We start from the raw sequence: 14,851 nt of genomic DNA, 5'->3' as shown, positions 1-14,851 counted from the left end.
GGAAGAAATTCACGTGAAAAAAAAATTCAAGTACTTGAAAATGATTATTATGTTTTTCAAGGAATGCAACGATTTTTTAAGGAATTTTAAACACTTGAAAATGAACTTTTTCCCAAAAATTTTCATGCCCCTATATGCCAGAGCTTGACAAATCTAAGGCTCCAGGACATCATGGCGACTAGAACATCGGTATTAGTACCAAACATTCTCTGCGTGTGATTGCTAGATTAGAAAATCACAGGATGACAAAAAGAATTTCCTATTTCACTGCAGTGTGCCTTTCAACATGAGAAGGAGGTGGGTAACACTCCAGTTTTCCAAACTTTTTAGTCCATTCCCACCTTCTGAAATTTTTTCTCTCATTGCCCCCAAGGGGCAATATTGTCCACTTTGGGAAACACTGATCTCTGATCATAATAATATGTTCATAATAATAACTTCAATAATAATACTCTGTTTCCATTCTTCTAATCACCATCACTGAATAATATTACCCCAACTCCTTGAGTTGTCTGAGCAATAATTTCATGCTCAGCTCTCTTTCACACCTTCCGTAGTTTTGTAATTTTCGATCTCCAGATAATCCACCCTCGGATAATTGAGGTCCAACTGTACTTTTGATTTCAATAACAATTCTTGTTCCAAATTATGTTTGTCATAAAAGCTTTTGGCCTCAAGAATACCTGTATTTGCGAAATGCCCCCAACATTAGGGAATTAATGAGCTAGTACTTACCAAGAAATACTGATGATCTGCTTAGACATAGATGGCGACAGACCCGTAGCCTGAAATTTCGTTTGGAGGGGGAACACTTACATTTCGGGAGGACCAAAGTGGTAAAACAATAGATTTAGTCATCTTTTCTCATTTTTTTCAGACATTTTCTCCCATTTCGGGGGACCCCCAAGTCCCCCTCCCTCACTACGGTCTTAGATGGCGGTATCTATGACTGAAACTTTCAAGAAAGTTCTCGTGTGTGCCCCTCCTCAGGGAAACATTTCCAATACATCTGACTGCCCCATTTGTGTGCGTGTTTGTGTTCTTCACACAAATTGGCATGCTTTGACCAACCTTGCGGAATGCAAGAATTTTATGCCAAGTCCTGCCTTTGGGGCTATTACAGCAGCTTACAAAAGAACTGGCTGGCTGAAATTGACCAACTTTTTTTTCGGAATTCTCCTATATATATATATGTGTGTGTGTTTTTTTTTGTGTATACTCCACCTTGCTCCAGGACAGTTGTAGAGACGTCATGCTACTTCAATAGTGAAAGCGCAGCTGAAAGGAAGTCGTCTCCAGAGGCGTGTACTGTACACACAATGACCGGTCGACCAGTTCCCACCACCCACCATTTAACAAGTGAAGGGGGTTCAGCGATTCTGTTGAACACAGTTTTCTCCTTTCTTTTTTTTAAACTCATAATAGGTATCTGCCACAGCCATAGTACAGAGCGGTTCCGTTCACAATCCCGACACGGTCAAATTGAAAAATTTAATTTCTCCGTATAAGCTGCACTTCACGCTTTCTGTCGGGATTTGTATTTCTCGAAGCGTGGGGTGTTGGGGCGTCGATAAGAATAATAAATTGCGATCAAATAAATTTTCAAATTTTAATTTCGCCGTATAAGCTTTACTTTGTGCTTTCTGTCAGGATTTCCGTTAGTCGCAAGTGGTTTGTGGCGCATACCAAGATCAATGGTGATCAATAATTTGTAAATTCATTTAATTTTCCGACTTGATGAAAAGCAAAGGATTCAGGGTTACCTTTTTCTGGCATTTATCGCTTTTTCTATCCGTCACAAACACTGCGATACCTTCCAATTTTCTTTGAGAATTTTTCGAAATTCTTTCCTGCTTAAGTTTCAAATAGACTTTAAATGCCAAATAATATTGCACAAAGTTAGACCGTATCATGAAGATCTTAATTTAAAATTTTCAAGGTTTTTCTGAAAGCAATGTAATGATAGAGAAATCTTTTAATTCATATGTATAAAATTACATGTCTTAACAGCCTAATTTATCGCCGAGCTGCACCCGCTGAAGCTCAGGCCCGCGGCCAGAAATTTCATTTGGAGGGGGGGGGGGGACAAAGTGGTCAAATATATATTTGGCCATCTTTTCCCTTCATTTTCTCACATTTTGAAGGGACCGGTCCCCAAGGCCACCCCCCTCTCTCACTATGGCCTTGCTGAAGCTATAAACATAAAATTCTGCCAGTAGTTGACTCTCAAAAAAAATTCAACCTTTAAGTTGGTCTTAAGGAAGAATTTGCATAATACCAAATTGACGCTAGTGAAGACAAGTGTAATAATTAGTCCCTTATTCATGGATATTCCCCACTTCTGAATCATTTTGTACTTCACTACAGACAGAACCCTTTCAACCCGGGTACATGGCAAAGTGTTATTGTAACATGACGTCCTCCGGGTCATGTTTTGCTTAATTAATGTCAAGAGAGTACTTACCTTAGAGTTCTTAATCTGTTGGTGCCTCCCGGGAGCGATGTCACCTAGTCTCATTGGAGGTTGTGTTCCTTTGTTTGTTCTAAGTTGTAGGTTAACATAGGTATTTCGTTTGCCGGCGGATGGCCGCGGACCTCCGTTGGTAAACTTTCCTGATTGTCGTTGGTCATGTTGGGTGAACCTGGCCAAGTTGCCTGACATGTTGCCAAATGGTAATTTAATGTTTATACTAATATCTCGAAACTATATGTAAATTATACCAATGTTCTTTTTGTTGTGATGTAATAGTTTATTGTTGTGACGTAATAGTTTATTGTTGTGACGTAATAGTTTATTGTTGTGACGTAATAGTTTATTGTTGTGACGTAATAGTTTATTGCTGTGATGTAATATTTTTCACGATGTGACGGAGTATTTCCGCGGTCCAAGTGGACCAAAATACTTGTTCCCGACTAGTGTATACATACAGGCTGTGGATATTGAACGTTCGCATCACATCTCATTGCATTTCTCTTCACCTCACTCGTTTAACGAGTTCGGTGTTCGGATGTTATAGTATAGTGGTGCTAATCTTCTAGTCAGGTCTAATGTAACGTGACTTCATCTAGCCTTAGGCTTGGAATCGTATCCTATCATGATTATCTAATTTTGCATTTGTATCTCGGCGGGTCCGAACTTTTAATAGTAGCTTTACATATGAGTAATGGCTTGGTTCTTCTAATGCTAACCGGGTGACGTCGGAAAGGTCTCTACCCAGAGTTCCTGGTGTAGTTGGTATCGCCAACTATGTGAAATAGACGTGTTGACAACGGCTGTTCTCAACATCTGCCTCATCGCCACCTGATTCCTGATCTCCTGCAGCTCTAGCTCTTCAGAACCCGCTGGATTGACATCCGACGATCATCTCTTCTACAGATTCACATCTGTTGCTTCGCCAGACTCTTGGTTCCAATGTTGTGCTAATTCGAGACAGTGCACCTTGAAATGGGAAACACAGCTCCCAGTCGGCTTCACCCATCTCGGGGCCAGTGAGAATCGGCCTCTGACTGGTCTCGTCTCAGCAGACGTCCACTTCAAAACCGGACCTAGTGTCTCACCTATAACCACATGCCGAAGTTCCGAACCTTCCCCAGATAAGTGCAATATATGAAAAAGTCTCTGTGATACGTTTATATTTTTAATTTATTGTTAAACTAAATTTTTAATACCGATGGAAAATTTCTGAATTAATATTGTAACTGTGTTTAGCTTTAATAATTGAATAAATGTCTTGATTTGAATTCTGTTGTCGTTTTATTTCCTTGTGCTGTCAAAAAACTTGGATAAAAATAGAATTTAGGAAGTTCTATAAATTCCAGCCATTATTCTGGGGGGTACAGCTCCCATGGCCCCACAGTGGGAGCTGGGGGATTTAACCCACAGAGGAGAATAACGGTTTATATGTTACTGCCAAAGCCCGAAATTACCCACTTCGCAAACTGACTAGACCAGTTGACCCTTCCAATGTCTGAAATATGGGCTTTGGCCAGCCTTTGTATATAAATGCCTATGGTTCGAGGTTATCGCCGCATTAGAGTATTTTTTTGTGACAATTATGGCCATTTATAATTAGCCATAGCAACTCTAACAGTTCAAAGGAATTTGAATATCGATATGTTAGTGATCTATATATAGGAAACAACATTTAGGGCCTTGCAAAAGCCTGTAATTCGGACATTGGCCAGATCAACTGGGCTGGCCAGTTCACGTAGTGGCCAACTCCAGGCTTTGACAGTAACATGTATAAATATACATATGTATATGCGGTCATCGCTTGATATAACGACCCCCCCTCATACCTTCAAAATAGACGTTATAGTGGGAGGGTCGTTGTATCAAAAGTAAAACATATGTTTGTCGTTCTATGAAAACATTTGGGTCTTATCCCACTGGCCGTTGAAATGATTATTTATATATATACACAGTCGAGAAGCTCATTATAACTACCTGATGTTATAGCGATCAGCGATCATTTCAATACATATATATACGGGACGGGACGGTAACTATATCGATTGCCCGATAATTGCACACGTGATTCCTTGTAAAAAAAACTAATGTCTAAAAGTGTTTCCGATGATCCTCAGAATATTAAATGTATTTTAACATTTTGAACATTTGTGACGTGTCATTTTTGTAACGGCCAGTTATGCACCACACAACTAACAAAAATTAAATTCTTCCCCAGCGGAGGGTGACTGGCTTTTTGAAAATGAACTGAAATATTCAATCACGTTAGAAGGCAAGTTAGATTGTCTTCATGATTGGCACTTTTTCCCTCTTCGTGAGGATTAATGTTATAACCTTGTTATATTATGTAATAAATTCAATCATTGGCGATGAATGTTCGGCTAGGCATCTTCTTCCAAAACAACCCAGTTTCGTCAGCATTAAATACTTGATCCGGGCAATATCCACCATCTTCAATAATTTTTGCTAACACTTACAGAATAATTTTTAGCAGCTGTTTCATCATCGGATGTAGCTTCGCCTTTTTAACTTAAGATTGTGAAGTGTGTGTCATTGTAAAAACCCAACTAACCAGCCATTGCTTGCAGAAAAATTTAGGCTTCCAATGTGAGACAATGAACTAGACGGCTCTAAATCCTTCAGCTGATAATAAAACCGTATAGCTTTCTGTTTAATTAATTCTCTGTCAATGGGGATTCGTTTTTGAGTTAATTCTTGAATCCACAATTTACGTCGCAATCCGCCTTTTCAATTTTCTCTATCAAAATATTTCTTCAATACGATGCTCGTTTATTACTACGCTTTTGTTTGTAGCACAATTACTAGATTTATTTATTTCACCCGCACGTTTTTGTTTGCCTCTTATAAAGGATTCACCTAATCCAAATTCTTTACCAAGAGCTGTAGATCCTTCACCTTCTGCTATTCGTTTTAAAATCGTAGTCTTAGTTTCTAAGGAAATTGCCTTTCTCTTCGATTTGTTTTTGCCCTTATTCATTTTCAGGGATTATGTCGAAAAATAAAATAAAAATCTTAAAAATTTATATCTAAATATAAAAAATAAAAAATTTACCTTCAATTTACGCTTTGAAATGAATCTTATCTTAATGGTCCAGGAATATGAAAGCACTTTGAATTATATACTTCAATACATATGTAATGTAATTGGCTGACGCAATACTTATGTAATGTAATTGGCTGACGCAATACTTATGTAATGTAATTGGCTGACGCAATACTTATGTAATGTAATTGGCTGACGCAATACTTACGTAATGTGATGAAATACCAAAAATAAAAAAAAATAAATGGCCAATCAAACCTACTAATTTTTTTTATTGATAACTTCGTCAGTTATGTTCTAATTTGATTGAAATTTTTATATACCGCACAAAAAAAATCGCACATACAAAAAAAATCACACAAAAAAATCGCACAACAAAAGACAGCACAAAAACAGGTTTGAGTGTAATTTTCAATTTAAAATCTTATATAAGGATGACAGTGAGAGAGGCTTGACAAAGTATAATAAAGATCTTGTTGTAACGTCAACACTATTAATGTCATCAAGCATACATTTCACTATAAACATGCCCCTCACCACCAGGGAGATTCTTCTATCATTTTTTTTGTTTTTTTTCACAAATTCCCTATACAGTGGTCCGTGAGCTATGGCCCACCAAAGAACCCAGCCTGAGACCTTGCTGCAGGATGCCTATATCGTCCCTTTTTTTACTGCTTGCCAACATAATTAGTGAATTGGGACTACTCATTATTAAGTTATTCCCACTTATGATCATTTTTATTTGGTCCCCGAGTGACGTTATACCGAGGACTGATTATTTATGATTTGTTTAATTCTAAATAGACAGATACATTTTGCATCACTTATATACCTATATTGTGCATGCATTTCACTGTCTATGAAGGGAGTGGCCAACCTGCTTCCTTAGGTAATTGAAGGTCCTTAGGTAATGTTTACTTTTTCAATTGAAGAAATTTTTAATTTTTGAGCGATATTTTTCTTATGAATGAATGAGTCTTGTAACCAACTTGTAGGTCCCCCACACGCACACCGATAACGTATAGTAGGCCTTCTTTACAATGATTGAGTGATAGCATTTTATTGAATTCGTTTTAGTTTCGTTTCTCATCTTCGAAACACCCAACCAAACGGGAAGAAAACTTGAAGGCGTGGGGCGTAACTACAGGATCTTTGCAGCCCGGGGCAAACATTACTTTGCCACCCTCACAACTTTAAAATTCGATAATTTTATAACGTGTTCTTTGTTCTCACCTAAAATTGCAGCTCCCTAAATTTTGCTGCCCCCCCCCCTCTAGTTCTGGCCCTGCCTAGGGGCTCCTTCAACCTTTGAAGACAGACCACAACCTGCTTCACATATCAGAGAGATATCGAAGCATATCCGGAGGACGGGTGTGGCAGAAAAATTCATTTTTTTCACATAATCAACACTCGTCAACGGGTGGATCATTATATACAATAAAAAGCCAACTACAAAATCACCATAATTTTCTGAAGTTCTTGAGGAGCTGAGGTTCTGGCCGAGGGAATCTTAAACCTTTGAAAATTGTTTGCTTATATTTTCATTTCCTTTTTTTACATCAATATTATAATTCACTTGTTAATGTGTCTCTGTGTTCTAATCCCTCACCACAGTCAAATATTGATGCAACGAGGATCGAAAAATTTTTCGCCATCGGTCGTTCGGTTCTTTGTTGTGAATGGACATTTAGAATGCACTGTTTTTCTCCCAATATTTTTCAAAAAAACATTGGGGGGCCTGAAAGTTGTTGGTTTTCCATATATACAGGACTCAAGTGCATACGAAGGAGAGGGAGGGTGCATTGCATTGCTTTCTCAGAAATTATTGGGGGGAAGGGCTCAGTCCCCTTACAAAATTTATTGCGGGGGGCTTAAATGGTCTCAGTCCCTAGGTTCCAGCGCCCCTATCCTGTGCAGAGAGTAATTTTTCTATCCTGGTTTCAACATTATTTCCTTCTGATTTTCACCACCACATATAAGCGCGAGAACCTAGGGGCAGAGGAAATTTGAGCCCCTATAATTTCCGAAAAAAACAATGCAATGTGCCTTCTCTCTCCTGCATACTTGAGTCTCGTATATATGAGACGACCCGCATCTTTCAGCCCCCGTCCCCCATGTTTTCTTTGTGTCTGCGCCTCTTCCACCACACATCTTTGGGCTTCCTTTCATGTTGGTGTCATGTGGCCCCTCTTCCCTTGGTCACAGTGAACAAAAGAAGAGACACTCTTGAGTTTGGCCAGGCAAACAAGAAAAGACCCCTCCTCACTCAAAGAAACTTTGTCAGTCGTGCCTTCTGGCAGTAAGATTGGCACCGTAGGAGAGGGGACTGAGTGGCAGGGAAGTTAATAAGAGAGAGTTAGTGGCATAGAACAAGAAAGCCAGGGCCGCAACTAGCGGGAGCAGGTGAATCTGATGCCCTGGGCGCTGAATCAGAAGGGGGTGCAAAATTCACCCTTTAACTGCTTCTACATTACAAGGGGAGCGAAAATGTCGGCTTGCCCCGGATGACAAAGTATCTAGTTGCGGCCCTGAAGAAAGCCTAAGACCATCGACAGTATTTAAAAGAAATAAAATTTTGAGCAGATTGTTTCCATTATATAATTCATAATTAAGACAATTTTTAGTAAAAACATTATTTTCCTCATAACAAAATGAGGAAACCATTTGTACGAATTTTTCGGAGGCCGGGTCTTCAAAAATATTGGGGGTGGGGGCTAGGGCCCATGGGTCGAATACAAATTTGAGCCTATGAACATGACTAAGACTTAAGGAAGTGGAAAAAACATTGGCATAGTTTATCTTGATTTCCAGAAGGCATTCAATTGGGGCCAACATGGTAAACTCTTGAATCGTTTACATGAGATTGGGAGCAACTTGTTGAATTGGATAGAATTGTGGTTGGGAGATGGTTAACAACATGTTATGGTGAACTACTCCACCGCATACTAACTCTGATCATATATCGCCATACAGCAATTTCCAACTAGTGGAGATGAATGGGAAATGAACACGCCATCTAACGGTGGTTGTCCCAGGCTCAGTAGGTAAAGAACATTGTTTCTGATGTTCTTAGACTGGATTTGAACCCGTGGACCTTTATAGTAGAAGACAAGCATCTTACATTGCACCACTTGGATGCAGGTTATGGTGAATTGGGAATATTCTGATTGGACAGCTGTCAAAAGTGGAGTCCATCAAGGAAGTGTCCTTGGGGTCCACACTTTGATTTTTTATCAATGAACTCGATCAGGGTATCAATGGGATGATTGTCAGCAAATTTACAGATGTGAAACTAATGGGGGTAGTCTGGAATACCAGTAATAGGAAGATGCTTCAGACAAACTTGAATATGATTGCACCATGCATGGACTAATGAATGAAGCAAGATATTTAGTGTTTATAAGTGCATGGTCACTCGTTTTGGTTCAAACAACCCATGTTTCATTCAAGAGTTGAATGTTGTTACTATGCCGGATGCAACTAGCATCACCGATCTGGGAATTCTCACTGATGCGCTGCTTAGGTTTTTTGAACATTGTTCAGTGGTGGTCAAAAAAACGAATAGAATGCTTGGTTTCATTCTTAAAAGGATCTAACGTTCTCCTAAAATCATTCTTCCACTTTCCGGAAGCTCAGTTCATCCTGCACTGGTGTAAGGTTTTGGAGACCATACCTACAGAAAGACAGACTTGGTTGAAGGGGTGTAGAGCAAAGCTACTTGTGCTCTTGTTGGCACACAAGGCTTGAATTACAAAGGCTTGATTGCCGGAGTATGTTTACATTGGAAGAACGCAGGTGTCGGGGGATATGATCAAAGTGTTCAAAATTTTCAACGGGATGGATAGAATGGACCCCATGAGTTATTAATACATGTCAATCAAATACTTCAATAAGGGACAATTTTAGGCTGTGGTGTGGCAGGGATTTTTTCTCTAATAGGGTTGTTAATAAATGGAATATATTACGTCAAGGGTTGTGAATTCTAACACAATTGACAGGTTTAAAAGAGTATGATAAATATATTGTTTATCTGAATATTATTGTTGTAATAATATTGTAATATTTTAAAAAAATCCAACAGCTGTCCCTACTCATAGATAAGGCTACCATAATATTTTTATGGGCAGTGCATTATATATTATCAATAGAACTCTAAGTTTAGGCACTAAACATGATAGAAATAGGCAAACAAAAAAGCACTAAAAAAAGGTATTTATGGAATAAAGGAAACTAAAACTAAGGTATTAACGGTTCAAAAACTAGCCGAAAAATTGGTTGCATTTAATCCCTCTACTGCTTTAATTATGGTTTTATAATAACTGCATTGTTATCAAAGTCAAACTGATTTCAAGCACAAAATAAAAATGCTAGTAGACCCTCAGGATTAAGTTAATTAGAGGGCCACCATTATCAGACGCGAAGCATGTGAAGAAAATGATGTGTGGGACACCTTCTTGCAACTCTTGTTCTGTTGTTTTAAGAAAATTCAACTTTTTTTTATATTACCACATATACAAGATTCCTTCAAGCGTGTGGCAGCATGTCGCACACCCTACAGTGCAATTCTGGTCAATTTAATCGAATACTGAATATGTATGTAAAATAAATAGCTGTGGTTGTATGCAGTGCATTTATGGTGTAAAAAAACAACAGAACAAAATGGGTCCCAGAGCCCTGTCTGCTCCTACCCCCGCTTATGTGAGCCATGATATCAACTGATGACTTCTTGGGACACTCATTGGTCAGCTATACACGTACAATGCAATCCAGCGCCTGATTCGGGACATGTTATGGGAAGCATGTTTAGAAACAAAAATTGCTAATTTTCCTCTGCTTTTCTAACATGGGCTGCATTCACCGGAAACAAAATCATTCCTGTCTAGCACCATCCAGTAAAGCAAAGTTAATGCAGGACAACATCAGTCTCTCAGATCATCAAACTTATTGGCATATTAATGGGACTGGAAGTTGCGGGGAGGGCTTTCTGATGGGAATTAGTACTGAAACAGATATCCAAATAAATGACTACAGATCAAATGTTCGTAAAACCTATGTTTATAGACTATTACTCTTTCTATTATAAAATACAGATTGGTTTAAAATAAGACAAATTCAAAGAAATATCAGAAATAACGGGACCCAATTTCAAATAATTCTTTCTCGTAAAACTATAATAAAAAAACAATTTATCCATTTAGGACCAAAAATTTACAATACCTTGGATTCACACATAAAAAATGAAGAATGCATAAAAAAATATAAAACTCTGATTAAAACATATGTGGAAAATACCAATATCATAAATAGCATGTCAAGTTTTAAGACAGACCAATAAACACATACATAAAAACCATGGGGCAATATATATATGTGTGTGTGTATGTGTGTGCATGTACGTGCAACACATACGTGTATATATTAAATGATGTGTTCGCCACGAGAAAACATTTTGGTGTTATTTTCAAGGATCTGCCCTGGACGGACATAGGTCTCTTGGGAGATCATACTCTTGTATACAGTTTGTGTGTAGTTCATGTGTTGTGTTGTTTTTGTTATGTTGTTGTATGTAGTTTATTCATACAAATAAACCTTTACTTACTCAAACAAAAACAAAAAAAACCAGTTGGAAAATTTTAAAGAGAGCAATTATTTTCTTCTCAATGCTCAAAATATACAAATTTTAAAGATTATAGCCTGTGAAATTCACTGATAAAAGTTAAAATTTCTTAAAATAGGCATTTATTAAAAAAGGTTGACAATAGACAAAAAATGGAATTTATGGCATTTTGCCTGAACTTCCGGGCTCTAATTATCAACTATTTTTTTATGATATATGCTTTTATATTGAGTTGCTGGATTTAGGTTATATATTTGACATCTATATTTTTATATATATGGGCATAATTTTTTCAACCACTTCATTGGCTAATTTACCTGTTGTGGCCTTTGTATTTATAAATAAATATTTTATTCAGCGTTAAAATTAAAAAAGTAAAGTCACTGGTTCTATGGACCAGTGAATGAGAACCAGGTTCTCATAGTGGAACATGGTGTTGTAAACCACATTGAGGGAGAAAACCACAAACACATGCAGGCTCAGACGAAAGGTGGATGTCCGTTGATCGCTGAATACATTCGTGGGGTCACTCACCGTATCTGGCTTAAGCAGCGTCACAAAATGCATGCGCTGAAGTAGAATTGCTACAAAACGTTTGCATATTGAATTTACAAATGGGAATGTATTTGAAGATTTAGTAGGATATTCTGATGGTGATTTTGCAAATTGTAAAGATACTAGGGTCCAAATTTCCCAACTGTGTATCTTCCAAAGGTCTATAATTCTTGAAGAATGTCATCAACGATAAGAAGGATCATGCGCTGCAGACGACGTAAATTAGCACTATTTTGGTAGTAAACATGTGTAGCAGCTAGTTATCTGTTTCAATGAGTATTGTGATGGTTGACTATACAAACGAGGAATATGCTGATATGCATCTGATTTACGGTGGAGCAGATAGCAATGAGTGCTTAGCACAGCAGATGTACTAACAGCAATATCTGATGAGGTGTTGTCCACACCATACTACCTTGGCACGATTGATCAACTACTATGGGAGAAGAGGGACCTTCCACCCAACATGGTGTGAGAGAGAGATTCAGGTAGACTGTGCAATGTACGCACTCCTCAAATTGAAGAAACCATGCTAAAACGGTTTGCCAATTCCCAGTTGACAAGTACACAAGCTGTTGCAGTTGAGCTCGATGTTCAGCACACGTCAATCTGGAATGTTCTGCATGGTGAAAAGATGTAGCCCTTCCACATCCAGGAGGTAAAACTTCTAACTGAAGACGACTATCCCCATCGTTAACAATTCATGCGCTGGATGTTTGACGTCACCACTCATTCTAATCTTTAATTTCCTGCCACTGTATTATTTACTGATGAGGCCAGATTTATGCAAGAAGGCATAGTCCACACACATAATGCTCACATGTGGGCAATGGATAATCCTCATGCCAGTGTACAGTGGAAATCTCAATAGAAGTTTAGTGTCAACGTGTGGGCAGGAATCCTCTGTGATTATCTCTTAAAGCAGTATTTGGTGCACGAACGTTTGAATGGAGCAACGTAACTTGTTTTTCTGCAACACGTCCTCCTGGAATTGCTGCAAAGTGTGCCAGCCGCAGTGCAGCAAGACCATGCACTGATCTCAAGGAGGTGGATTGGACGAGCGGGACCCATTGCTTGGCCTTCACATTTGCCGGATTTCAATCCGTATTACTTTTTGCTATGGGGTCACCTTAAATCACTCGTTTATGTGATGCCTGTGGACAAACCAGAGGATCTAATAGAATGTAATGTCGTCGCTGCGGCAGACATCAAAAGCATACCTGGTATCTTTGAGCGCATCCGGGAATCGTTTTTAAGTGGTTGTAGACTGCAATGACATCAGCGGTCGCCACCTCCAACAGCTCTTGTAATAATTAATCAAATAAATCTTTTTGTAGCTATTACTGTACTTTTGTCATTCCAGCGTGACGTCGAAACCTGCATGCATTTTTTTGCGATTTTCACCCTCTCAATGTGGTTTGTGACCTCATGTTTCATTGCAATTTTTGTTCCTCTTGATGTCTACTAACAACCCTCTGAGTTTGTCGGTCCATTAACAGAACACCCTGTATACTAAATGATGTGCTAAGATTCAAATGGCAACATGAAGAAATAATTAAAACAAAATATCTTCAAAAACGCACATTTTATTTTTAGCATATTCAGCAAAAAAAAAGACATTTTCAGGTGTCAGGCTGCTAAGACTGAGAAAAAAAAAACTCTGGAATGTGCTATCTATGCACCCTCAGGGAAGGAACCATCCATATTTTTGTGAGACACAAAATATAAAAAATTAATTTGATGGATAATGAAGGATTGCAGGCCTAGAAGTGAAAATTTGAAAAAAAAGTAGGAAAAATAGGAACACCATCGACAAAAAATAGGAAGGAAAAAATAGAATTCCCAAATTATCATAGCATAAAAAATGTTGTGCCATTGAGATTCACACCTTATATACTTTAATTATAATATTATCTATAGATATTTTAAGAAACTCAAGTTCTCTGATGAATTTAAAAATCTTGTGGTATCGAAAACAATGTAAATAGCAAAAACTGAAAAGAAATTAATCAAATTTCTACTGTTACTTGAAAAGCCCAACTATTGATCGTGATTCATTTTTTCCCCTGTGCTTCTCGAAGAAAGAAAAAACCTGTGCCATAGAAATGTAACCTATGCATGCTTAACCAATTCCAGAGTCATCTGTTGTGGCTCACAACTTCAAATCTTATTTTGTAAAAATGAACCAAGCAACACTTCCAGATCGTTCAAGAGACCCTGTAGCACAGTTACAGGTCATTGAAGTGGCTCGTGTCACATTCATAGATCACCACAACACAGTTCCAGATTACTCAAGTTACCCCAGCTACTGTTCCACTTCACTTAAGTGACTTACGGCAGAGTTCCAGACCACTGAAGTACCCGCAGCACATTTACGCATCATTCAAGTGACCAGCAGCACATTTACGCATCATTCAAGCCACCGGCAGCACGTTTACGCATCATTCAAGCCACCCGCAGCACATATACGTGTCATTTAAGTCACCCACGGCACATTTACACATCATTCAAGTAACCCAAGGCACATTTACACGTCATTCAAGTGACCCGCTGCACATTTCCTGATCAGTAAATATGTCGCACTATATTTACAGATCGCCGCGACACAGTTCCGGAGCACTCAATTGACCCATGAAACTTTTAAAAGACCACTCAAGTAACCTGCGTCATAGTTCCACATTATTTAAGTGTATTGCTTCACATTCCCAGATCATTTCGGTGACCCACAGAAAATTTACAGATCACCGCGCCACAGTTCCAGAGTACTCAATTGATCGACATATTTACAGGTCAGCTTAAGTGACCCGTGACACATTTCAAAATCAATGAAATGGCCCACACTCTACTGAACGTTGAACACCCTTGATGTAACACCTCCTGGAGTTACATTACACCCGAAGGGATACAATGATTAGAATGGCTTGCATATGTTCATGAATGTCTGTTTTTTTTTTTTTTTTTTTCGAAGACAACGGCAGTCGTCAATAGCATACACACGAACCTAGTATGCCTTAAAACACACATGCTAACCAATGGCCCTCGAAATTATGTTATGTGGCCCAGGACAAATAACAAAACCACACAAGTGGCTCACTAATGATCATCAAATCATTTAAGTAAGACTCATTTCCAGATCACTTTAGTG

General features: G+C 38.4%; 1 protein-coding gene across 5 annotated transcripts in view; it reads right to left on the bottom strand.

Annotated features, from left to right (window-relative positions):
• The window catches only part of ICA69 (islet cell autoantigen 1-like protein), a 324,248-nt gene that overhangs the window by 198,317 nt on the left and 111,080 nt on the right, over window positions 1–14,851 (bottom strand). The gene's annotated exons all lie outside the window — the stretch shown is intronic.

This window comes from Pholcus phalangioides, unplaced genomic scaffold, assembly GCF_987345545.1.
Source record: "Pholcus phalangioides strain wild (caught in Gottingen) unplaced genomic scaffold, Ppha-v1.0 ptg000011l_1, whole genome shotgun sequence".
Taxonomy (NCBI): domain Eukaryota; kingdom Metazoa; phylum Arthropoda; class Arachnida; order Araneae; family Pholcidae; genus Pholcus; species Pholcus phalangioides.
Note: the sequence above shows the minus strand (reverse complement) of the source record. Positions and strands in the feature narration are given on the sequence as shown.